The 27,947-nt window shown below is 36.5% G+C and overlaps 1 protein-coding gene and 1 long non-coding RNA gene across 6 annotated transcripts in view; one reads left to right on the forward strand and one right to left on the reverse strand.

Annotated features, from left to right (window-relative positions):
* The window catches only part of LOC149784288 (uncharacterized), a 96,582-nt gene that overhangs the window by 15,696 nt on the left and 52,939 nt on the right, over positions 1 to 27,947 (forward strand). The gene's annotated exons all lie outside the window — the stretch shown is intronic.
* Positions 1,162 to 27,821, reverse strand: LOC149784289 (uncharacterized). 3 transcript variants are annotated; one of them, XR_016413835.1, is made up of 9 exons: positions 26,722 to 27,821; positions 26,081 to 26,202; positions 21,073 to 21,187; positions 4,170 to 4,295; positions 3,735 to 3,824; positions 2,686 to 2,882; positions 2,028 to 2,185; positions 1,725 to 1,832; positions 1,162 to 1,272 (listed from the first exon to the last, which is right to left on the reverse strand). It is a non-coding gene; the product is annotated as an uncharacterized LOC149784289 (long non-coding RNA). The 3 variants fall into 3 exon arrangements; XR_016413836.1 differs by having other exon boundaries at positions 3,735 to 3,851; XR_016413837.1 differs by lacking the exon at positions 3,735 to 3,824.

Below are 27,947 nucleotides of genomic sequence, written 5' to 3' on the forward strand. Positions count from 1 at the left end.
TGCAAGTTTTTGTGCATCTCCATGCCCTTGCATAAAACACAGTTACACGTTTTTTTACATAGATATTTTTCAGTTGTAGACAGGAATAATATGTATTTGCGAGTGTTTGAAATGAATGGGTTCATTATGAATTGAGTGGCACTGCATTTCAAAAGCAAAATTGGATTGAAATGCAAGAACTGTAGTACGGAATTAGTGTTGGTTCTGGATCGTAGAATGGAATTGTGTGTGTGTGATTGGATTTTTAACGTAGCTTGAATAATTTTTCAGTCATATTGCTACGATGTCTGCAGTGTGGCAGTTTATAGTGATGTATAGCACTGGGGCATCATGCTGCAAACATGTAGTATGATGTTGCACCCAGTCACATTATCCTGACACCAGGCCGATCAGTCCTAACACTAACCTCTTAATGCTGAGCGTCTAGCGAGGTAGCTGTTAATACCATTTTTGTAAGTCTTTGGTATGACTTGGCTGGGGTTTGAACCCATGACCTCCCGCTTCTGAGGCGGACACTCTAACCACTAGGACACTGGAGTGGTCAGAATGGAATTGTAACAATTACAATGGAAGCAATTTGTATTATGCTTGTTGGGGCATTCCTCACTGATGGCTGTCAGTGACATCATCATGGGAATGTGTAACAGCCACATTTTGTAAGAACAAGGTGTAGTTGGTGAACAATACAGACACTTTTCTGCCATTTCCACTGGCATCATCTCATATGATGTTATTTAAAAAAACTTCCTACAACATACTCACAACATATAAAACCTTTATGCAAATCTGATGAAAGCTGCTTGTGTTTCTGAAACACATATTCCATACTGGTGGCAAGAATGTCCAAATCTACATTACAAAAATGAAAACATTACCATCCACCTAGGAGTTGCAAATGTATGAAATCCTCTTGTTGGGTAGTTTTACTAACAGGCTTTACAGCAGGGCCTTCCATTAGATTTAAATGTGGCAGGTAAGTTGACAAAGTAGGGTGGGGGGTTGGGGGGACCTACCCCAATGGGGATAATTCATTTTTTTTTTAAAGTAGCATGGTGTAAAGTAAAAGTAGATGGGCTGATAAGGAATCCACTGAATTTACAGACTAAAGGTTCAGACATTTGTTTTTAAGAGAAAAATGAAAGAAGGAAACAATACAACAGATATTTGAATATGACTTTAATGTTTATTTTCTAGATTTAATTAAGATTATGAATCAGAATCAGTCTCCAACTCCACTGTAAAGTTTATCTATTACTTCTTCTGCTCAGGCACCTGCAAATTAAAACAAAATTGTAATGCTTAAATAAAGTCATATCATCTCAGCACTAGTTACATATGCAGAAGTCATGTTAATCAGCATTATAAAAATGTATGAAATTTTCTTCACTGCACTTGTGCTTCCCTTACTATCGTTAAGCCATGATACAAGATAACTTTGCACTTACTTATCATTTCTGGCAAGTGGATGGTGCAATCAATTTGCACAAAGATGAATTTATTTCATCCAAATATTTCATGTGAATAAAAATTCCAAATGGAGGCACTTGTCCGATCAGACAAGATATATGCATATTGTAGTTAGCTGGACTCTAGCTTTGATAGTCCTGGGCAATAGGATAAGCTGATTTTGTTATCAGTTTAGAAATGCATCCGCTTTGCAAATACTATGCTTTAAAAGACGAAACTGAATCCAATATTGATGAAATAAGAGTCATTTGGATTACCTTGTTTTTTTATCATTCTGCGTTGGTTGGGTGCATATTTGAGGGTCTCTGATATGGTCTCTTCCATTCCATTTGCCTTTGCTTTGCCATTAGTTTTCAAGCAGGCTTCTGCAAGAGTAATACAATGTTTTAAAAAAGTTTCACAACAAAGGATGCATTGCATTTTTCTAAATGCCAGCAATAATCAATGGAATATTTTTAAAACATGTACTTTGAAATGTGGTCTCAAGTTACTTTATCAATTCATTTAAAAATCTCTGGCAAGTCACATGAAAAACACAATTTAAATCAAGCCATACTTACTTATCAAAACCTGACATATCACAAGCTCTTGAAATGCTTTTTTCCCTTTACGTCCCTTTGGACTATACTCTGGCCAGTCTTTTTGTTTTAAGCTTTTTCATCATCCTGCAGACACTATCCCCAATTGTAAACCTGCCAAGGGAGCTCAAGTAGCATATCTGAAAATAATAATAATAATAATATTACTATTTTTTGATTTTGATATTATTATTAGTAGTAGTATTTCATGATCGATGTGACAAAATATGCTTGTATATAGTTATTTTTTGCCATGGTTTTGCAAGCAAATTTAATTTCTCTAACTTGAAAAATATTTGATAACATTAACTATGCAACACAATGTACTAATAGCAATTATAAACCAAATTAACCACCGTGAATCTATTAACTTCATAAATGACATTCACTCAAGGATTGAATTAAAGTAGCCACATAATATGTAATAGTGTATATGTAGTAAAATACCTGTTACATGTTCATCTCTAAACATGTTTTGGCCTACATCCGTAAGACAAAACAGCCGACCACTACATGTTCACCCCACCCCCAAAAATAATTATACAGGCACTCCAGAACTTGCATAAATTATTTTGAGGTTCACAACAGCAAATAAAGGTTATAACAGTTTTTTTAAATAGAAAATAAAGCCCCAATTTACCATCTTCTTGGAGAGTTTGGGATTCTCCTCCAACCTCTGGCAAAGGCCCTCTAGTTCCTCCACTGAATCACATGGCATTGCAAGAATTTCTTCTCTATATTCTGTGTCTGGGCCTTGTGTATGAACTTGGAGGGCCAGCTGCTCCAACAAATTCTCAATATTTGTGTCCAGTTTCATAAGTACATTGAACTGGAAATCTGTAACAGATTTGTGATGAAATTAGTTTTGAAAGATCAAGATCATTATTATAAACTCCTTAAAAAGATCTGTACAGTGAACATGGGTTTAACAATGAAATATATTTATGGAATGAAATACATGGTTTTTGTACAGTTTATATGAAAACTTTTCCCATAATCCTTTATTTTTTTATTCCCTGGATATGTTGTTTCACTGCTGGTGTCTGTAAAGTCTGCATTCAATGTAGATGGTTTAGGTGTCTGACTTACACAAGACAATGGTATACATCAGAAAGAAAAATAAAAAAAACCAATGGAATGATGAACAGTCGACACATCAATGAAAAACAATTCATTGTTTATTTGCACAAATAAGTCTTGAACAGTATGTTTTATGACCTATAATTTAATTAATTAACATCTCACAATGTTCTGAAATAACAGTATCTAAGCTACAAGAGCTTGTGCTTTCATGTCATAATCTTCCATTTTGCAAACAAATTTTGATGTTGAATCAATGTATATGACCTTAGCATTGAACACTAACATTCAAAATGTCTACAAGATGACAAGACTATTATCAACTGAAGTGACAACAAACCAATGAGTTTTACGTGCATTGAACATAAGCATTTTTAAATGCTATAAAATGTGTTTTTAGTGTATGGCCACAAATTACCCAACATTTTGTCAAACATAAAACAGTTCTACTACCTTAGATGAGAATTAAATTCATAAATACAGTGTATAATTGACCTACTCGTATTTAGAGAGCTGCAAATGAAATAAGAGATTATATAAAAGTCAACACCTGTAGTATTTGTTTCATTATTCTATAATGTACATTTTTTTTCCATCCTCAATGCTTACTACTTGCAGAGGAACTGGCAGAGAGAAATCTTTATATTCTCCACTCCAGAGTGGATGGGGATGGTGATGGTGTTGTCCTTCTGGATGCAGCTAAGAGTATAAAGATTATCACTACTCCTTAATTGCAGTAAAAAAGAAACAAAGAAATCAGACTGGATTTTTTGGCATGTAAACAAAATGCATACTGGTTGCAATGACCACTGTATATAAAGCAGTGATACAATATATCACAAAATGCATTCTTTTTTAACAAAACATCTAATCTCATATATACAGCATCATGAGTAAGTAAATACCCTTAAACACATCTTATTAAACAGACAGAAAAATGATGAAATTTATACATACTTTTGATAAAGAATTTCCAATTGTGGCATGGTATAAAAGCAATTGATAAAAAATAAAAAGAGACCAGATAAACTAAATAGAACATACCAGCAGGATAAGAGGAAATCTTGGAGTCTGCAAAATACTCTCCATTTCAGGAGGTTTTGGATGAGATGGCTGACCAGAAAGGTTTCCACTTGAGATTTTCATCTTTTTTCAGTTCTTCATTTTCATCTGAAATGTCAATGAGAACTTGTAAATACTGTATGAGTCCTTGAATACACTGACTCCTTGTGACATACAGGGTTTGCAGAACAATCGCTAGCAATATTCACCACTTTTAAATCCAGCTGGTGAATTTTCACCATGAAATGCATCCGAATGCAGTGAATAATCCTGGATTAAAGACAAAATAGTGTACAGAAATGTGCAATAAATTAGTCAAGCTCCAGACAAAACAAAGATATGATTTATCTCTGATTCATAATGACTTTTCTTGTGCTACACATTTTACCAATGCAAATTACATTGAATTTTGTAAATTAAATGGTACAATTAAGATATGTATGTCAAAAGATTACTAATCTTCAGCTTTCCAATTAATGCTAAACACAAGTATCAAGTCATGTATTTAGTCTCTCACCACCAATAAATGCATTTTTAAGTAATCATCCTAGAGTGCACCAAAGTCATGTGAACTTGATCCAATTCCAACATTACTGCTGCTTGAGTGCTTAGATCCAGTATTGCCTTCACTAACTGATGTTATTAATACCTCTCTCTCATCAGCATAATTTCCATCATTTTTCAAAACTCCCATTGTAAAACCTCTGCTGAAGAAACTAACACTACACCATAAGGATTTAAAGAACTACTGCCCGGTTTCTAATCTCCAATTCATATAAAAAATCTTACAAAAGGTTGTTCAATCCCAGTTTGCATCTTGTCTGAATTCAAACAGTCTTTTTAGCAATGTACAATCTGCATATCGCCCTTGCCACAGGACACAAATTGTGTCTGCAAATAGATTACACTCCAGCCCAGTTGATCTATGTTGTGGTGTTGCACAGGGGTCTGTTCTTGGACCTGTTCTCTACACTCTATACACTCAGCTGCTCTCAAGTGTCATAGATCATCATCCAGTGTCTCACCAGTTGTACACTGATGACACCCAAATATACAAATCTAGCCACCCAACTGAAGTTGATGCTACCATCCAAGGTGTAGAGATGTGCATTTCTGATGTGAAATCATGGATGACTTGTAACAAGCTGCAGATGAATGATGATAAAACTGAGGCCATTCTGATTACAACACAAAGACTTTCTCATTCACGTCCTTTACCTCACACAATAAATATCAGCAACACCAACATTAAATTCACACAATCAGTACAAAACCTAGGTGTTACTCTGGACAGTACTCTCACATTGCACCAACATGTCATGAACATATGCAAGGCTGCATATCTTGAGCTGAGACGCATCAGCTCCATTCTCAGATATCTTTCAGTTGATGCCACTAAAACACTTGTGTGTTCATTACTACTTTCAAGACTGGACTATGGTAACTCAATTCTGTCTGGTTCATCTTAATATCTACTGCAGAGACTTCAAAAAGTTCAAAACATAGCTGCTTGGATCATACTCAGAGTACCACAATCAGAGCACACCTCCCCGCTGCTCTGTACCCAACACTGGCTATCCATTCGATCCAGAATCAAACACAACATTAGTTCTCTGTGCTACGTTTCACTGACAGACTCTAGTCCAACATACCTATCCGACCTCACCTATGTGTACACACAAGCAAGATACTTACACTCCTCTTCCGACAATCATATACTCATTATTCTCACTATGAAAACAGAGTCACATGGACAGCATTCTTTTGCATACCAGGGCCCAGCAACATGGAATGAATTGCCCACTGAACTTAGACACAAAGACGCAGTGATCCCATTCAAGAGTGCTCTCAAAACTACTTATTCTGACTGATAAAACAAACTTAATGACTTAATAATGTTAACTACCTTAAATATTCTCAGCATGTTTTTTATGTTTTCTAATTTCATGGTGTTTGTTTTTGTAATCATATCATTGTGTATGTTTTTATGTTGTCTAATGTTGCAAAGCGCTTAGAGCTTCTAAAGATTAGGCGCTATACAAAGTCCTCATTATTATTATTATTATATTTAGCTTGGATGAATATTTTTTAAATCAGTGGCCATAACTAAAACAATGGGATTTTGTTTTATGATCATAAAAGTATGTTGGACACCATCCATGATGTACAATGCTGTCTGACATTTCTATGCACCTAAGGTTTCCATCTCAAATATTAAAGCAAAATGCATACCAAATTTGACAGATTGACGAAAATAAAAAAAAGCAATGCTTACCATTTGAAAAGAGGCAATTGTCACTAGAATATTCTATTCAAAATGATATTAATTTTGGACACAGGGGATACCACCCCCATGTTTTCCTGACTCGTGATATGTCGGCCTATTCTGTGCACAGCTTTAAAAGATGTAATGTTTATCCATCGAGCTATAGAAATGAAATACATTTACTGTAGACTGTTTCTGTCAGCAGTTAAGTTGAGTAATTAGGTCAGGTTTATAGCTAGTTTACAAAATTCAATGTAGAATGCCAATAAATGACAAGATATATTTTTGCAAACTAAAGTGATCTTGAAAAAAGATTAGTAAAGTTTAACATTTTATAAAAAATAAGCTATTATGTGGAAGAGAAACAACAATGAAATAGGATGCAATGTGTTTGCGTCTTGTTGATGGGGGAAAATTACTAAAGAATTTAGAAACAGACTATACGCTGGGGAATTTTTTGAGAATTTATGTTCTGGCGACAAGTTTACATATTGGGTAGCAGATGATTTTGCATGTGCGGGACAACTTCTTGCAAAATTGGAAACTTGGATTAAAATGCAGTATTGTTTTAAGGTATACATTACCATATTTTATATAATGTATTGTATGATTCTAAAAGATGCATAGTTAATCGGAATTTCTGGGTTACAGATTCAAGAAGGTCATGGAGTGGGTCTACATGTTGACTAATAAATTACTATTTGATCCCCTAGGTGATATTTCAATTCTAAATTAAAACTAATAATACTTAATGTATAACCAAAAATGCGACAACCTGGTGGAGAGGCGAAAATGGATATAAAAAACTTCCATATAGCCTCAGCAAATTTAAACTGAATAAATAGGGAAAAAATAATTAAACTAAACAACAAGACAAATTATGATATGATTTTCATACAAGAAACACATAATAAGTTGACTAAAGAACTAATAACTTCATATGAGGAAAAATTAAATGGGGTTATAATTGTGAATGATTATAAGGAGATGTAAGGGGAGGGGTAGCTACTTTTATCAAGAATAAAATGGGAGTAACTTGGGAGCAAAAAAACAAGGGAAACTTTTTTGCAGGAAGATTGATACATATTGTGATACAGGACACTCATTTTATAAATGTATAAATACCTGCTAATAAAAACAAAAAGCAACAATTCATTGAAAACCTGTTTAAATATGTAGAAACAATTTCAAAGGCCCCCCTCCAATCTGTGTTGATATTGATGGAAATATTGTGGATCTGATGTGCAATCTTACTGCATGCAAATCTTTCCAGAAAGCACCTATGTACTGTTTAGACACCGGTATTTGGTAACAGCCATATCTAGCGCAAAATTCAAAATGGTCATAGGACAGAAGGTTGAGTAGCTACAATGTCATAGCCTCAATGTCTCCACGAAGTAGGGATAGTAATATTTGTGCTAGGGTTGTGCTATTCCATGTCGATTTACAAGTAACCAAACAGGATTTGATTTGGAAATATTTTTCGCAAAAAGATCTCTTCTGCCAATGGTAGCTCAATGGCTGGGAGAAATACTGGCAAGTCAGATGTGTATAAAATGTACAGCAATGTGTGCAGATAAAATTGTCAAAAATGTTTGCAGGTTTTAATGAAAGGGCTATATCAGCCTTGAAAGTGCCAGAAATTATCATTATAGATGTGGCTTGAGTCTACATGTTTTCAGTTAACAAAAACAGAGTATCAAAGCTAGTAACTGGCATCCTTGTTAATTTGACTAATAACTATTTTTAATTAACCATTTCAGATTTATAAATATATACTCAATAGTAGTGAAGTGGGATGATATAGCATCAATGGGACTTACCATTAAAAACCACCCTGGGACGATATAGCGTCAATGGGAAATTTAACATTATGGAAACCCTTGGGACGATATAGCGTCAAGGGGAATTTAACATGGGAATATGGGACTGTTTAGCGTCAAGGGGAATTGAACAGGGTGGGACTGTACAGCGTCAAGGGGAATTTAACATGGGCAAAAAAAAAAAAAAAAAAAATCTTGGGCCTGTTGAGCATCAAGGGGAAATGGAACAGGGTCAGGACCCTATTTTAATAAGGTCCCGACCTGATGGGTCTATGGAAATGGAACAGGCGCATATTGAAACAGGGAGGGGTCTCTATTTTTTATTTTTTTTAAAACAAAAAAAAAAGAAAAAAAAAAGGGTAGGCAATGAAAGTCAAGATCTTTTCGAGACCTATGAGTGGCCCTGAAAAGGGCCTTTGGGTTTCTTCTTCTTCTAACTCTTCCACTTCTTCAACCATCTTCTAACTTTTACCAATATTCCTGTCATCTTCTTCTTTATTTCTGACTCAGGCATCCAGTCAGGATGACCTATCACTCGGAATTTCTCCTGTATTCTTATCCAGTTATTGTTGAGTTTCTCAAAGCTTTTTTTTCTCTTTCTATTTTCTTCTTCTTTTCTTTCCTTAGACCACTTTTCTTTGATGTTCTTTACCTCTTCCGTCAGCACTTTCCTCATTACTTCTTCCATTTTTGTCAACTGGTCGAACCCCCATTTTACGTATCACCACTCCATCCAATACAATACTTTTTCCAGGAAGCACCTGACTTGGATGACATGGTCCAGTGCTTCCTTCAAACTTCCCACTCTGACATAAGGTGGGTCAGTAAATCCGCTTGACTTGTTGACTTCTTCTTCTATCATCCCTGCGATGAGATCTCCGGCCACCTTTAGTCCTTTGACTTGAATAGTTAACAAGTCTTGCCTATTTCCATCACTCCATTCCTTTTCTATTCTTCCTACAACATATTCAACATCCATTATCCAAAAATAGATATCTCTTAATAGATTGAATAATTTTGTCACCTCCATCTTCTTTGTTTATTCTGTGGAATGGTCTGAACGATTGTTGTTGTTGTTGAGTTGAATTATAGTGGCGTGCGCTTCGCATTGAGCATGTACCACTGGTTTATGATGCCACAGGCACCTAACTGATTACTCCTTGGAGGAAGGAATGGAGCCACTTCCTCCAGGCATATCTGTGTTCACAGAACACTAATTGATTGGGCCGTCAGGTCAAGGTACTTTTGTGTACACATCGATCTGATTGTAAGGCCTATGTTTTGTTTGAGTGGGATTGGACCCAGCACACACTCTGTCATTCATTTGCACTGATTAGCGACTAGTGGGATTGGACCCGATCTAGTCCGTGTTTTTAATTTATGATGCGTGCACTGCACGTATGTGTTTTGATGTCTGTCCGTCGCAAAGGGCGAAAGTGGTCAGGCTCGGGCGGAGTTGTCTTGCCACAGGTTAGCAGGGTTTTTCCGATCCAGGGTATTTTTGTTCTAAATTTCCGTCTTTGGAATTTTGAATCATAAAAACTCTGTGCTGTTTTTAAGAGAGAGAGAGTCTATTGAGGTCGATGTTAGCTTTTAGGTGACAGTATTTGTCGATTGGTTTTGCAGCCTTGTGCTGCTGGCCCTGGATGGAGTTGGTGTTTTTTCCATCTTACTGAGTAATTGTTTTTGGGTCCTAATTATCTAGTTGTAAATTTTGGTTGCAGCCTTGTGCTGCTGGCCCTATAGTCACTGGTTTTTTTTGACTACCTTATACAAGTAATTTTTGGGGTGGTATTCTATATATTTGTTATATTTGCAGCATTGTGCCGCCGGGCCCGATAGTCGTTGGGTTTTTTTGACTACCTTATATGTGTAAGTTTAGGGTCTTAATACGGGGGATCCCTGATGGTCTATTCTTGCGACCACCTTTTACGTTCTATTTTGGGACTATATGGTTATACCTAGTTTTTGTCTTAGCTGTCACCTATGTAGAAGATAGACTTTTGGAGCTGTTAGTTAGGGTGTTAGGTGAGTATTAAGTTAGGAGAAGTGGAGAAGGTTTGTTTTGTTTTTCCCACCACCCACCCCCTGTATATTTCTTCCTGGTATTTGAACTAGGTGTTTTTTAATTTAATGATATTTGTTTGTAGAGTTTTATCAGTCAGTGGGCTAGTTTTGATAAAATGAGTTTTTCTATTGTTCAGAATTTGGTACTTGTTTTGTGAGTGTATTTATTTTGTAATACTTTTGGCTAGATTCGGATTAGATTCCCTCGTCGATCACACTCGCCTCTCATAAATGGAGAGTTCGGGGAGACCGAATCCTTGTCTTCGCCATTGGTCCAAATTTGATATATATATATTTTATGTAAGTATTTATTAGTGTAATTTAGATAATTTCATTGCTTAGCCGGTTTCGGATTAGATTCTCTCGTCGATCACACGGTCTGAATGACGAATACTGTAGGTTCTTATAGTTAAAGCGCAGACCTGAAGGAAAACATCCCCCTAAGACTATAATCTTATATTACCAAGATCATCACTTAAAACGTACAATTCACAATCTTCTCCTAGAGCAAAAGTAATCCACATAGTAAGTAATTTCAGACCACTGCCATTCAGGGTAACGTTCAAGAATCTCATTGAACTCTTTTGATGTAAACGGTCTAAAGCGATATAATAGTATGAATGCACCCTTGACCCAGAGAAATCTAACACACTGGTTGACTTTTTTCACTTATCTCTTGTGAATTTCTCGGAATAAAAGTTCTACAGTTATCCATTGAGATTTCACTCTGGCAAGCCCCTGCCAAACTTCCTTGTAAATCTTCTCTTGCAGTTCTTTAGGTAATGATTCAATATCGTTTTTGAAATGAAGTTTAAATACTGGTCTCGATGATGTCCAACATTTGACTCCTAACCAATCTGGTTTCTTCTTTAACGACATGGTAAGTTACTTCAATTTCTCGGTCCCACTAAGGGTAAGTAATGACAATTCGGTGACCAACGAGCATGTTCTAGATAGGCCGAATCTTGTGGTTCCCAGTGGTGAAGTGACACACCGCAACTGAAGCACTTGACTTTATCCCCTTCGTGCAAGTAGAAAAATCTGGCTCTGGCTAATTCTTTGGGGATCGGTCCTCCCAGATACTTAGGCCATTTTCCTTTGAATGATTGAAGACGATTTTCAAAGTCGCAGTATTCCGACAAACACACAGGGAACGAATATTCGTCTTTCACAGGTTCGTTTCGATGAGGGCTGGGTGACATGGACAGGAGTTTGCTCAAGTCTGGATGACATCCGTAGGGGGGTAGACGTGAAGGTGAACATCCACATTTAAAATGAAACCCAGTAAAGTGTCCAAGAGGACGAGCAGCATCGCTTTCGCATCCCTCAGGTTTGACACGCACAGCATCACTTTCCATGAGAGGGGTAGTGAGAACAAAGTTCTCATGATGCTTTACGGCATCGCTAAGGTCACAGCGTACATCATCGTTCCCATCGCAAGGCTCACAATCACATTCCACTTCAGAAGCCCCAAACTTGAATTGTGCCTTTCTGAACTTGTTTTGTGTTTCTCTGAAAGGATTCATCTTGTTCGCTTGGTCTTGGTAGTCACAATGAACTATCGATCTTGACCATAGCCCCTTTTTATACTAGTCACAATGCAGTCTCAAGCTTGTACATCGTTCCTTTTTTATATCTAGTTTTTGAAGGTACTGTCTCTAAGGTACCGTCATAATTGTACCGTAGTGTAATGGGTGGAAAGGCCATAGAAAGGTAAGGGCAGTGCAAAGACCATCGAGTGTGTTCCAGAATAGCTGAACCTTTATAGATACATAGATCCATTCGTAACTTCAGTCCACAAGGGAAACACTGTACTTCGTATCCCAATCCTGACTCAGGTCCCAAGTAGACAAATCCTGTTCTAGCTAAAACATGCGAAGAAGGTAATCCTTCCCTATCCGTAAACTATTTCTGAAATGTGTCCAATCGACGGGCACAATCACAATAGTCAGGTAAGAAGACTGGAAAATGGTAGGGTTTGAACTTGGAGTTCTCATCAGGTTTCTCACTTGATTCTTGCTGTGGCGTAGTCATGCTTCTGGTGAGTGGCTATCCACTTACAACCAATGTTTTATACCGACATGTCCATATGGCAATATAAAGTGATTGGGAAGCCGCACTCGCTTCTGATACACGATTTGACAGACTTTTTCCAAGGGTCGACTGACGATGTGGTGAGTGGGTAAACGTACAATCTTGTTCGGTTGATAGGTGGTCACTTTAAAGTGTTCATCTTCTCTAGACTGCAAAGCTTCTTTCAATACGCCAAAGTTCACCACTCGACTGGTACGATAATTCAGAGTCAATCCTTTCACTTTACACTTCGTGTGCACTTCTCCTTGTTTGTCCCAGTATTCGTAGCCGTAATTTTTAAGACCGCCACTGGCAAAACTTAGAATCTTGTCATCAGAATGCTCGTCTGTCCAGGCTCCTAAACGGTCTCCTTCGATGTTAGAGTGCTGTTGACTCGGGTGATCGATGTAGATGCAACTATCCGTGTCAAAGTACAGGACGCGTTCCCCTAACAGTTCTAAAGCTTCGTACAGTTTTAAGCGAGCATGAGCTGTCACGTAAGCTGCAATGATGACATTTCCAAAAGGATCGGCTTCTACAAAGTCCAGATCTTCTTCGTAATTGACTAAGATCAAATCTTCGCGAACGACGTCCACGTGTTTGATGAATTTAGTTTTGTTGTGAATCATCTGGAAGTAGCAGGAAGGTTCTGTCAAATATTCTTGGGTAAACACGGTCGTTGTGCCATTTTACCCCACAAGCAATTTAACATCACTTTGGCAAACGATCGCCTGCCTTTGTTTTTCTCGATGTGATCTAAAGTAATGCCTTCTTGTGCCCAGTATTTCTCTTTGAATGTCTTTTGGTCTTCGGGAGTGTGATACCAGGACGGATAACCACTGGCTTCTTGCTTTAGTTTCAAAAAGGCATCCACGTAGTCTGCCAAAATGCCTTTCTGAGTGGGGTCACCCTTGTTGTATTGTTCTGTCTTGGGAAAGTGACAAATTTCATACACTTCTAACAGTTGGTATCCCATGTCCAGAGCTTTGAACAATTCTACGCTGACCCACGTCCCCGTCAAGGCCCGTTCTTCCTGGGTGTGCTGACAAGGCTGGTCTTGGTTGCACGTTTCAGCACAAGTACGGCACAAAGGAAACATCAGTTTGTCTTGACAATGGTGAGGTAGAACGGGATGGTACAAGTCAGTGGGAGCCAAAACTTTACATTTGATCAAGCCTTCATATTGTCGAATGTTTTTCAAATCGATGTGTTCCGTCAACAATTGTGGGTGCCCTGCAGGAAAGCGACAATATTTGCACACGTAGGGATACAGTGAACACACGTCCAAGTATTTGATTTCTTCTCCTTTCTCTTCGTCGGCTTGGTACAGCAAACTGGTGGCATTGGTCCTTCCTCCGTACAAACTATCCCTCGTGTTCAGGGGGTCCATGAACTGGTAACTTTCCACGAGGTGTTTAAACTCTGGATCGGTTTTCAAACGGTGATGGTACTCGTGTTCCCACATTTCCACCACTTAGTATCCTTCCTGTTCTAACTTTAGGCGTTGCTGACATGTGGCCTGGTACAAGTCTTCCATGGTTCATTGTAAAAACTGATTTTTAGTGCCACGGTCAGGGTAACAGACGGGGCATCCGTGAAATAAGCAACCTTCAAACTCGTACACAATCTTGGGGTTTTCTAAGTCCCAACCATCGACCGAATGCATTCTGATGGTCTTTTCACCCCCTCCGTTGCGGGCATGCTGAATCCATTTGTCTTCCTTGTCACACAAGTAATGTAACCAGCGTAGGGCTTTGACCGAGTATTGACGTTTGACATAGTTGGTCATTTGAGGACTGATGACAGCCACGGTGTTTTCAGGCATGAATCATTGCCGGTACACTAAGGAACATGCTTTGGCAATGGTGCAAGCTTCTTTGAAAGGATCGACCCCTCCGTGTTCCATGAACAGTTCTCGAAATTTTCCACAGCAACACCGTAAAATGTCCACGTCGGAACGACAATACTTTAGCATTTCTTCCTGAAAGTCGAAAGGGTCAGAGGCGTGAGCCTGGTACCAAGCGTAGAAAGCTTCTCGTTGTTCGGTACGCATGTTGTCAGGGTCGTAATAGTGAGCCTCAGGCAAATGGGGTAGAACGGTGTGTTGATTGGCTTCCGTATTGAAAAAGTGTGGAAAGCACCCTTTAGCCATTTCTGTCATTCCAAACGTTTTAGGCATTCGACTCAAAGGCATGGCTAAGTAACTCATCGAATCTTTAAACTGTACTTGTCCCACTTGCATGAAAATGATTTTGGCTCCATTCAAAGTGACTTTAGGACGTTCGATGCCATGTTCTGTATAGTATCTGTGAAGAAACTGTCCATCGTATCCGGAGAAATTGTGAGCCATCACTGTGGCATGACGATGACAATCTCCGTAACGTTCGATGTCCTCTTGGATCCACGTCTTGTCGATGGGGTGTAAGACCCATCGAGCGAAATCAGCTAGCGTGTTCGGTCCTCGAAAGATTTTTTCACGTCCTCCAGAAATCTTGCTGCAGTGAAGGCAATGACTGAAAATAGGTTCTTGAATGCACTTCTCGCACGCTCGATGAGCCACGCAGAAATTAGGAATGTGAATACCAGTCTCTTGCATGCATTCAAAATCTAAAAAGATGAAATTGCCTTTCTTCTTGTGACCGATCTCTTTCTCTGGTTGGGGTTGGTATTTTTGCACATAGCATTCGTGTTCCAAGTCCACGATGTGGCAGCAAATGTGACATTTTTTCTTTCCTCGACACAGGTGTGCCTTGGCATTATTGGTAAGTATGCCTTGTCCACAGGTAGGGCACAATCTCAGCAGCTGACAAGCACATTTCTTCTGTGAACCTTGCATCTTCAAATGTTGTTGGTAACAGGCAGGGCTGACAAACGTGCGCAGACCAGTTGAACAATGCACTCGTTCTTGTCCTTCGCTCAGACAGGGTGGAGAGGCCAAACATGCTGAGCATTTCAATCCACATCTCGGTGATGAACCCTTCTGCTTTCTCTAACAGTACTTCGGACTTGAAATCTTTAAACTTCACCGTGTATTTGTAAGCTGTAGTTCTAAATTTTCTAGAGGGATGCTCTTCCGTCTCTTGAATGGAATAGTACTTTTCACGGTTGACTAAGGGTGGTGAACTTTGTTTAGAGGGTTTGGATTCTGGTTCACTCATGTCCTCTTCAAAATCACTGGCATGAATTTGTGCCAAGACTTCAGCCCTGGTACGAGGCGATAAAGCACGTTTCTGCCTCTTACTTTCTTCTTCCTTCTTCTCAAATGAATTGGATCGTTTCATCTTGATAGCAAAAAGTCAAATGACTAAAGTTTGAACACCATGGACTAATTTATAGTCATAGCAGACCAGCGTATATAAAAGGGTATGTGTCTTGTCCTTTCACTATTCATTTCACTCTCAAACCGAGCACAACGATGGAAGAGACTACCCAGATCGAACGTTTCATCAGAGCTTTGCGAGGGGTCATCCAAAAATTCTCTTCAGACCAGCCGAGGGACTACTCTCCTTCCTTTCAAGATAAAAGTCAAGATACTTGCTATATCTGTCGGAAGAAAGGGCATTGGTCTTCAGAGTGTCCAGACCGTCAAAAAAGAAAAAAAGGGGCTAGAAAAGACAAAAGTCAAGATACCTGTTATTATTGTCAAGAAAAAGGACACTGGTCTCCAGATTGCCCAAAAAAGAAACAAGGAGTCAGAAGAAGAGAGGGATTCTTCAGAGGAAGAAGAGGAAGAAAACAGGTGAAGAAAAAGAAACAGGAGAAGAAAAGAAGAAGAGAAGAAAGTGAGGAGGAATAGGAGGAAAAGACTGTGGTGGTGAAGAAATTCAAAAAACTCAGAGAGTGAACAATGAGACAGAAGAAGTTTATGAACTTTTTAAAGTGCTCTGTTGTGAATTGTGAATTGGATTGTAAATATTTATAAAAGAATAAATTAGGTATTAAAAGGTAAGTGTCTTTGGGTTTTGATTTTAAAATAAGAACCTACACTCACACACTCATACACACGTACTACAGAGGTAAAATGTTTTTTTTATAGTTTGAATGGATGTTGGCAATTGAAAGTCTATCTCTTTTCGACAGACGTGGGTGGCCCTGAAAAGGGCCTTTTTTGGTGTAGGGGTGAGTTTAAGCAATCAACTTTAACTGCCTTAAGCCTTTGCCACGGCCAAGGCCTACTTCTGGACTGCGTAGTGTTGATGATGATGATTTGGTTGAAATCACTAAGGGTGGCACGGGAGGCTTAGTCACAGGGTTGGAGTGTTTAGCTCGGGAAGGTCGTATTCTCTTTGGTCGTAATAAAGAAGTCTGATAACATTTGTTTCAGACTTCTTAACTCCGCTAAAATGTCTAACAGTACCGTGACCATTTGATTTTCACACCCTTGTTTCTTTGCTGCTGCTTCTTCTTCTTCTTGTTTTTTTCTTACCTCTTCTTTTTGCTGCTGTTGCTGTAGGAGAAAAGCTTGTTCCACTTCCTTTTGCTGTTGTATAAATTTCTCCAATTCTTCTTTCTGTCTCTGTCTAAATTTCTCCACGTGTGGTAATGAAGGAGAAGGTGACGAAGGTTCCGGAACAAATTCTTGCGAGGTAAGAAAATCCACAAAATCCCAATTCACCTCTTCTGAAAGTAAGTCCGGTTTCCCTTGGGTAGTCTCCACAGCTGGTGCACCCCAATTTATCGTTTTCTGAGTTTCCGTCATGTTGAAAAACTGTCGCATGAATTGACTGCACACAGGTGCTAGCAAATCTATATAGACCACATGACGTCACAGACTGCTCTCTTCGGATTGGATGTGGGCGTGTTTGGATTGGTCAGTGAACTCCGTTTCAATCCTTCCTCTCCCTATAAATAAGTGTAGTTCACTGCATTCCTTCACCTGTTCTCGGCGCCTCAACATGTGGACCAACGTTCAATCTTCTATGCTTGTGTCTTCGATGATGTTCAGGACAGACACACCGATGTACGTCCGATCCAAGTGGACAGTTGTCCATAGGACAGATACCAGCCTATGGATACGTAGGATCTATGTGGAGAGGCAAGGATGTCTCAAAAGAGTTTTAGTCTATGGTCCTGCAGTCAGGCGAAGCCTAAGGACAAGAAGAAGTCACAGATGCCCTTTATGTTAAGGGCATATTAACATAAACCCAAAGGCCCTTTTCAGGGCCACTCATAGGTCTCGAAAAGATCTTGACTTTCACTGCCTACCCTTTTTTTATTTTTTTTTTTGTTTTAAAAAAAATAAAAAATAGAGACCCCTCCCTGTTTCAATTTTCGCCTGTTCCATTTCCATAGACCCATCAGGTCGGGACCTTATTAAAATAGGGTCCCGACCCTGCTCCATTTCCCCTTGACGCTCAACAGGCCCAAGATTTTTTTTTTTTTTGCCCATGTTAAATTCCCCTTGACGCTATACAGTCCCACCCTGTTCAATTCCCCTTGACGCTAAACAGTCCCATATTCCCATGTTAAATTCCCCTTGATGCTATATCATCCCAGGGGTTTCCACAATGTTAAATTTCCCATTGACGCTATATCGTCCCAGGGTGGTTTTTAATGGTAAGTCCCATTGACGCTATATCGTCCCACTTCACTACTCTCAATGTGTTTATACCAATATTAAGTTTCTGTATGTCACTGTGTTTAAGTTTTGATTTTCTCTGTTTTATTTCACTTGATACAAACACATGCTGACTAATCTTGTCATGTGGTGTATCTCGATCATACTGTAAAAGTGCATAGCTTAACACAGGTTTCGAACTCTTGCTATGAGCAGCAGCAGTAAACATGGCATGTACCACTAGAAATCAACTTTTTTTCTTCTTGGCTATAAAATCATTAGGTACTAATGTGTAAACTATTAAGTTGGTAATTTTTTAAATATAATTATTGTGCAGATTTACTAAATGTACTTTTGCGATACTAAGTCCCATGTTTGTTTAAAGGTTCTAACAAGCTGGGGTTTTTATGCAATATGTCATAAGTATATAAGGTGTTGTGGGCTGCATGTATGAAGACAGCTCAGCAGCTTTCTAACTAATATTGCAATTACTATGAGCTTTTTTAAAAGTTGTTTATTTTTTTTAAGTTGTTTCTTACTGTTCTGTATATAGTTTAGAAACTTTAAGCAATATTTTGGACTAGTCCGATAACATAAGACACATCACCCAATATATTTGTTGGGGGGCTGATGGGTCTTACTGCCTAACGAAGGGTGCTGTGTGGAGCGTTTTGATGTCGACTAACAGTGTAATGAAAGTCAAATTTTCTGAAATATCACACACAACTGGTAACCAATAACAATGCATTTCTACAAAGTAAAGTTATAATGTTTTTGTCAGACTTCACTTATCCTGATGTCTTTTCTCTAATAAATTCAAATTCTCACAAAAGAACCGGACCTGTTTTCAAGTTTTGTTGGCCCACATTTCAGTTGGCTGGAAAGCGATGAAAGTCAGGAATGCCAAAATCGGGTTAAGCTGAAACATTATTCTTTAAGGAAACAAATAAAAATATGTTTTGCCTATTGGAACTGTAAGCAATGTTTTGTTTCATTCAAGAAACATATTCCCCACATGAACCTACTTAAACAAACTTTGGCGTACCTCGACTACCATTGCATTGCAACAAATTCAAATGTATGTCAATGGAACATGAAAATGTGTCCATTTGCTAGTGTCATATTTTCACTCCACCAGGATAAAGACAGCACTGTAAGTATATTAATTACACATAAATTAGTGGAAGAGTGTCGATATAGGCTGCCAAGTGTGTGAGCTATTCCTGAAACTTGGACTACTCATTCCGATGACAATTGACATTGGAATACATATACATGGCCGTTATTTGGGTAGTAAGACATAGCACTAAAACAAAATATTTTGGACTTGTACATTTCTGTTTAAGATTTTATTTAAGCACAAAATATTTATTGATGGAATTTAATGTGCTTTTCTCTATTCTAAATTATATAATTAATATTCATTCCTAACTTATTTTACAAGCAAACTACATATAGTTATATCATTTGTTATAAGAACTTGGCTATATTGTCAAGTGAGTGTTATCTTCACATACCAACACGTGTATGTACTGATTTTCTGTATTTAAGACTCTAATTCCATGCCTGAGAAATTTTTCTTATGCTGCAATACATGATTCAATTTCTTATACAGTATAGGTCCAAAAATGTTCTTAGGGATATAGAATACCCAAGTCATTGTGAGTGTTATCCTTGCTGATTTGATCTTTGCAATACAATTTAATCATTACTTAATCCATGATATGATTGAGGTTTTTTTAAACTAGTAATTTTTTAAATTACATTACATTTTTTTGTAATGTAACAAATCCAAATCACACACACACACTTAATCTAGCACTTCACACACATAATTCCAATGTCTTCACAAAAAGCTCAAAATGTCAAAGTCACTGTGAGTGTTATCTTCACTGACATAATATTCTAACTTCAAGTCAACAATAACTTATTAATCTAGCAATCCAGAAAAGCATAATTTAATGACATTTTTCTTTCATAATTTACTAGTTGTCTAAGTCTGAGGTGGGCAAACTATTTTTCAATGTAGCCACAGGAGTGGCGAATGAGAAGTGAAAAACATCATACGATGCCACAACTGAGCCAAACTTACATGGCCAATTTGCCACTTGTGGCAATTGGTCACAAGGTTGCCCACCCTGGGTCTAAGTCAGTGTGACCATTGTCATTACCAGCCTGAAACCCAATTTAATGCCATTTGTATAAATCCATTTCAATTAAATATTATGATATAGTTGAAGTGTAAAGTCAAGCGAGTATTCTGTTTGCAGATTTTACATTTTAGATATTACAGTAAAGTCATATTTTCTCTTGTGTAGTGAACTTTATTGCAACTGGTTCCAAAATAGTAAAACTTATTCAGTTTTCATTCACCAGAATAGGTATTAATACAATCCTGAACTAACTGTATGGTACTAAAATATACCCTGATCTTGTGTGAGATTGTAATATACAGAACTATACCTCAAGACAACAATAATATATTGAATTTATATTATATCAAGACTGTCATGGTTATGAACTCCAACTTTATTCAGGTTTTTTCATAATAAATGATCATCTTGTGTTATGGCTGAAAAGAAATCAGAGTTCATTTTAACTCCATTCTCTCCACATTTGTCAGTTGTTATGAGGCATACTCATCATCAGTGTTATAGTAAAATGTAATCTTATCTGGATCAATCTTGCTGGTGTAATATATGAATGGAGAAAGAATATTATCATCCAGATTAAAATATTTTTTATTCAGACTCTACTGAAAATTTTAGCTGGATATGGGATACGGAGCCTGATGTGTACGAACAAAGCAATGTGTACCATGACCTTTTTAATTTAACATTTTAAACTCCTGCAGAAGAAAGAGATTTTTAGATCCATTAAATTGTATTAACAAAAACATTTCTTCAGTATGATTTTCCTTTACTTAGTAGTGACACAACTCATATTTTAAAGTTGTTGTTTTGTGTTTGGTTTGGCTTTTTATGGTAAAGCAACACAAGTAAGTTATTTAGTGCCAAGGCACTTTAAGTATAGTGCCTTGCCCAAGGACGCACCATGGTAGCTAACCCAGGTTGGTCCGATGGTAGAATTTGAACCTACCTTATTTCACAGGTCCAGAAAGCTAACCACTGAGCAACTACAGCTCCCCATCTTATAGTGGAATGCTGGTATACTTTATGATCAAGAAGGATGGGTTGGGGTATGCATGTTGCATCTGAAAAAAGTGATGGAATTTTTGTTTACATAATATTTTAGTCATACAATATGAATCATTTTCTATAGATTTAAGATGTATCAGATCAAGTTAAGAAAAATTATATATTCTGTTTCCTGGGAATGTACTAAAATTCACTGTTAATGTTTGATTTTTTTGGTAGTAAGCTTACTTGGTATTTTTTTCTTTTTAACTTGAATACCTAATTTGTTAACATCCTGTCCTAAATCTTCATGGTTCTGTCTATAAAGTGACAACTGTTGATACATGTAGGGAAGTTTTTGTTTATATCTTTTGATTTTTGTGGTTCTGGAAGTTGCAGTATTTGTTGTTGTTTTATTAACCATTTCAGTAATTTAATGAATGCAGAGTATACTGCTCTATAAATGAAATTTATGGGAAGATAATGTAAAAGTATGTTTCACTGCAAATATAAATTGTTTAAAATAATAATATATCATTTATCATATGACTATTCAATTGTGGTAACTAGTATTCCATCCAATATCTATATATTAAAATATGTCTTTTCATACAGCTGGTGATCATTTAGATACAAGTCCAATTGAACATAATCAAATTATCAGTGCAGGTGTTTTTATTAGTAGTAGTATTGCAAGTATAAGTGTTAGTATTAAGATTTCATATACAGGTATGATAAGTGTATCATAATGTTTAAATGATGCTCCTTGTTACAACATAAAATATGTTCATTGAAACAAATGGTTCACTGGTAAATTGGCAGTAAAGGTCTTCACTGAATTATGTTGCATAAACTATTTTACAATAAAACATATATGATGCATCTCAATTATGATGATGTGGAGGAGGAGGATTAATAATAATGCAGTTTAAGTTATCTTCATCACATAAGTTCTAGCAGATGTGTCATTTTTATGTGGCTCATTATCAGTTTGAAACTGGTCTATGATTCCTGGATCTGGACATATCTGGCCCCCTGCTGTTGTGCTGCTATGGTCTTTACAGTTCATTAGGATATCAGTTACACTTGGTTTACATTTAGAACCCCATGGGATGGAATGCCCAGTTTGAAACTGAGAGAATGGTTAATTATCCATAATATAACTCCTGCAGTTATTATTAGGTTTGATATCAAGGTCTTTCATTAAAAGCTTTTCAACTCATGTTCTGTTCTACCATACAGATAAATAAAGTCAAATTCAAGGCTTTCAGAATTGTCCAGTTTGTTTCATGTGTTGTCAGTTTAATGGGCAGGTAACTAAATGTGCAGCAGACGGACTGTATATTGCCACTGTACCACATAAATATCAGTGCTAAGTCTGCTCTCAGTGGCTGTGGTTTGATTAGTTACAAGTATCATCACATGTGACTAATTATTAACCAATGTAATGAAACTTACATAATTAGAAGGCTGTATTTAAAAACTCTAAAGATCTTAAATGTGTGCTAGAGGGTAGGGTTAGCAGTTATAATCCCAATTATGTTGTGACGAGCAAAAAGCACTGCACACATTTGAGCTTTTAGTTTGGTTCTGGTAGGGTCAAAACATGCAGGTACATTTTGATCTTTAAAAATTAACATAATTCCCATGTAATACTTTCCAAACCTAAGTATGCAATTGATCTGATAAAAGTTTTGAGATTACTGTTTAGACTCTGTTCTTACAATACTAGATATACCTGACTACTCCACAGTGAAATGGCCAACTGTTAAGTTATATAAGCCAGATGAGTAATGTTAGCCATTTGTTTAAGTGTTTTCTCATTAATTTCATTTGTGTCACAGAGTTGCATGCAATATTTCTTTCTAGAATAAATTTATTTTATTTTCTAATTGTGTATTTTATGGTCTCACTGGACAGTTTATCTGGTGAATTTTCATCCGACAATGACCAATTACAGAAAAATGAGAATAATTTTACACTGAAGATACTAACAAAAACAAACTAATGATTTTTGTAGAAAGCATACATGTGAGATTTTGACTGCAGTAATCAGGTTAATTCCTGATGCAGCTATTGATTTCTATACTGAACCATCACTGCCACCATCTCCTAAATTTTACATTCATTTTTGACAAGAAATAGCTATTTTCAATATTTTTCTGTGACAAGGCAGCTAAAAGAATCAGTATGTGGCTTATGCATGAATAAAGTTCACTAGTACTATAACAAATTAGCATACTTTTTTCATCAACCCTCAACCATCTAGATTTTTTTATATTTGCCTCTGTAGCAGACACACATCAAGGTCAGCAGCTCATTTGCAGATCAAGCATTTGATCTCCAATGCTCATCTAACTGTGACAGGCAGTCACTAACAAGCCAACCTATTTCCATGCCTAACTCAAAGTAAATCTAAACCACATTATAGATTTAGCTTATGTGTGAATTTAGAAATGCTAGGCTTGTGATAATTAGGTTCATGCCTTAAAAATTAGGTGTATGTCAAAATACAAAATTATCCAGTGAGACCTATGATGTTAATTTTAATCCCTATGGGATTTGTGACATAAAAAACCCAAATGCTTTATGTATTAAAAGGTAACTAATGGGGGCAGGATCTGCAGTGAATCAATGGTATGTATGATAGACTCCTGATAAAAATGTTTGTGTTACAATCCTGTTATCAAGTCAACCAGGTTACCTACTACAATGTACCCTTGCCTTACTCCAATTCCCTCAGTACTCAGTAAACAACTAGTGTTGCTGTACATAACAAAACCAGTCCATATTGATTTTACCTATTTTACTAAATCCTGACAAAAATAATTCTCTAAATAAAGCATGATTAATATGTGAAGGTCTCGCATGTAATCAAACTCTTCCAAGCTTTTAATGATATGAACCGATTTATCAATGTTTATCAAATTTACATGAAAAACTATTTCTTATTTGTTATCAAATATGTTAGATGTTTTGATCATATAAGCATTTCTGCTACATTAGATCAAAATAATCTTTTTGTCAGAAATAGAGCCCTTATAGTATTTGCAAGGTCAACCAATCAGATGCAGAATTTGAGTTTAATATGAATGAATATTTTTTTACAAAATTGCTCCTTTGCTATATCTTGATGAGATAAATCTATTTACCAAGTCTGATAAAATTAATGAGAAATAGTTTTAAGAGCAGTAGCAAGAATGGCGAGTGAGATGTAGAACCACCACATTATTTGCATAGAATTTGCTTACAGCCTCAGACATACAAGCAAATAATTAAACAAGTCAGATCTAAATTTGACCATAAACACTGTTGTGCAAGTCGTAAGAAACTCTGCCAATCAGATGCAAGGTCACTTCATTAACATACCTTTATCACACTCATAATAAGCATCATTGTGAAGCTTGACTATAGAAGCCCAATGGCCAAGTATGATCAAACTTGAATCAGCAGTAGTGGTTATAACCTCGTGTATTTGTATGCATCTTCACTTCTTCAATCTAGATCTCATTTATATAAGCATGTATTCTAAATTTAGTAAAAACTGCACTATATGCATAAATACTGCATGCGGTGGTAACATGCTCAGTCAGGTGAAAGATCACTTTATTATTATTAATGGTTAACACTCATCAAACTTCGAGGACAACTTAATGATTTTAGTCTATATTGTGGAAGTATGGCTTTTAGGTTGGTTAAAAGAACTCAACTAATCTTATACATGATCACCTCGTGTATATACTTGGATTTTGCTGAATTCCTAAAGCATGGAAAGATGCCATAAAAAACCACCTAGTACATAATAATTTTGATAAGCAGGATGATAAAATAACGAACTTGCGAAAACAAGATTCACTCAAGTTTATTTACAAAGATCTTTGACAGGAAGCTAAAAGGCAACACACTGCGAAGCAAGAAACTTGGATGCAAGTATTAAATAAAAATATAAGTAGTGAGGAGTGGTCTGATATATATAGCCGGGCAAAATGCTGTACCAAGGATACCAAGTTGATCTCTTTTAACTTTAAATTAATCCATAGAATAATCGCTACTAATGATATTCTTAAAAGAATTAACATATTTGATGACAACAAATGTACTTTCTGTAAGAGTGAAACTGAAAGTATTGAGCATCTCTTTTATGACTGCAGTATTACTTCACAGTTTTGGTACCGTTTTAATGAAGTTTTTGCACCTTTTTGCCCAAATATTGTACATCTGTCCAAAAAAGAAACATTTTTAGGAAGTGAACAACTGGACAGTTTGGATAATTTTCTGCTTATTTTGGCAAAATATTATATTTATACTTGCAGATTCAATATGAAAAATCCTTCTATTTTTGCTTTTAAGCAAATAGTTGCAATGCATAAGAACATTGAAAATTACACTGCCAAGGTAAATAAAAAAGAGGACCAATTTCTTCAAAAATGGACCTCAACAATGAACATTTAACTTGTCTCTGACTTGAGGGTAAACAGGAACAAAATACTGTAATATCACTAAAGCCATGTCACCTAGATTTTGGCCATATGCATGTGTATATGCGTGTGTGTGTGTGTGTGTTTTTCTTTTTTACTTTCTCTGTAGATTATATTTATTATCCCTAGATTATCTGATAACCAGAAATGTTTGATTGTAAGGTGATCCTCGGATGGTTCCCCGACCCAGTGGTCAACCTATTACGGGGTTAATAAAAAAAAAAAAAAAAAAAAAAAAAAAATTGATTTTGCTCATTATTAGATTTATCCAAGATGTTGATTTAAGCCCAAAACCAAGTTTTATATAAACAAATTGATCATAACTATGGACTCCAAAGTAGCTAATTTCTTACTGTTGAAAGACAGAAGGGATGTGAAATAAATAACACACTCTGGACCATTACATAAACCCACTTAGCCTTTTGACCAGTTGAGATAAAATAGCAACAATAATGTCAATTCAGATTGATAAATTATGTTTTCTCACATTACCTCTAGCCCTTTTCAACATGGATGGTATTTTTCTTCCACATATATCAGCTCTTAATTAGTGGCCCTTTTCCATCATGAATGTTGTAGGTGAAACTCTCAGAATTAGGCTTTTTAATTTGTATCTGAAAAAGAAAAAAATTATTGGTCTGCATATATCAATGTCACCTTTTCTGTATTAAATTAAAATACCATGTGTGTGTGTGTGTGTGTGTGTGTGTGTGTGTGTGTGTTCATTTTAGAATTTAAGCATACTTGTCTCCATGTGTTTATTTTACAATTGATGATGATAACACATAACTGGTTCAATTGATAAAATGTTATTTCTGACTTCTTACAACTGCTCATTATATCTGAATTTACATTCAATGTTTGTTTTAATTAACATATTTTGGATAATGGGCAAATTATTTATTTTGTAGTTTATCATTATATCATTTATCAGTAATTTATCATTCAAATATTTAAAATATAGTACCATTATACTGACTTCATATTCTATATGATATCCCAGCAATACATGTTAAGCAGATAAGTGCAAATAAAAATGTTTAGAATGTAAAAGCTACTCCAAGCTCAAAGAAGATCTGCAAAAGATGATCTCCAACATATTACCAAACAAAAAGCGAAGTTAACGCAGTTACCTTTTTTATGATGTCTCAAACACCAACGGTACTGTACAGCTACGTCTTCTGAGTTTTACCGTCATCTTGTCTTTCAAACCAGAATTAATTTCTTGAGCTCTTACAAAATGAAGAAAATTTTAAATACTATAATTTAAGCAGCTTCTTTACATGACATAAGATAAATTATGCCACAGTGTTATGTCTTTCAGCACGACGCAACTTCACATTTGGACGGCGTGCTGTGTGGGCATCCCTGACACTGCAACTGACATGAATCCTTTATTAGCAGACAATAATTCGGAATAAATCCTCCGCAAATCTAACATTCTCGATTTTTCATAGTTCCACTTTTTCACTGTTGCATTTGTTTGATTGTGCTCATGAAGTTCAATGAATCAAGTTCATCTGCTGTCTGAAATCCCGGTTCAGTTGGTATTTTCTTCCGCGCATGATGCCGTGTAAATACAAGTTACGGTCGACATTCAAAGTGGTTTAGGTTAATTTATTATTTTCCTTTATTAAGGTCATTTGCAGAAAGTGTTTCGCTAGGATGAGTTAATTTTAAAAAAAATATATCAAAAATAAAACTTTCTTTTCCAACGCTAATACTGGATATATTTCAATTTGTGATTGATACTATAAATAAATATTTAAAAAAACATTTTAGCCCGTGGCTTCGGCGCGCCACTCGTTTTTGTGGGTTTTTTAAAATGTTGTTGGTGTTGTTTTGGTTTTTGTGTGTGTGTATCACACTAAGAAACATACCAGGTATTAGGCCTAACGTAGGAAAAGAAATTATCCTCTATTTGTTACTATTCTTACTGTAAAATGACGCAAAAGTGATCAAATTGCTATTAAGATTTTGTTTTATATAACACTTACCGCTCGTTTTCCTCGAGATAAAGCAGCCACTTCAAAATGATTATAAAATCTGTGACAGATGAAGAATGTGGTTTAAATAATTCGTAATCGCCTGCCTTAAATAATGTAGGGATTTGCTAATGTATTTCATGGCCCTCGTTTGAATAGATAACAACGATCATGTATATCGACCAAAATTTGTATATTCCTGCCCACGATCATGTATTTTGTATTAAACCGTATATTACACGAGCGCTCTGTGGCGAACTCGGGCGGGGGGGGGGGCTCTATTATACCCGCTATATCAGTTGAGAAATATATTGAACTGATCAGGCCCCAATACTCTCGCTCTGACAAACATTAAAATAATTATATGCAGAATA

This window comes from Sinohyriopsis cumingii, chromosome 14 (assembly GCF_028554795.1).
Source record: "Sinohyriopsis cumingii isolate HCF-2022 chromosome 14, ASM2855479v2, whole genome shotgun sequence".
Taxonomy (NCBI): domain Eukaryota; kingdom Metazoa; phylum Mollusca; class Bivalvia; order Unionida; family Unionidae; genus Sinohyriopsis; species Sinohyriopsis cumingii.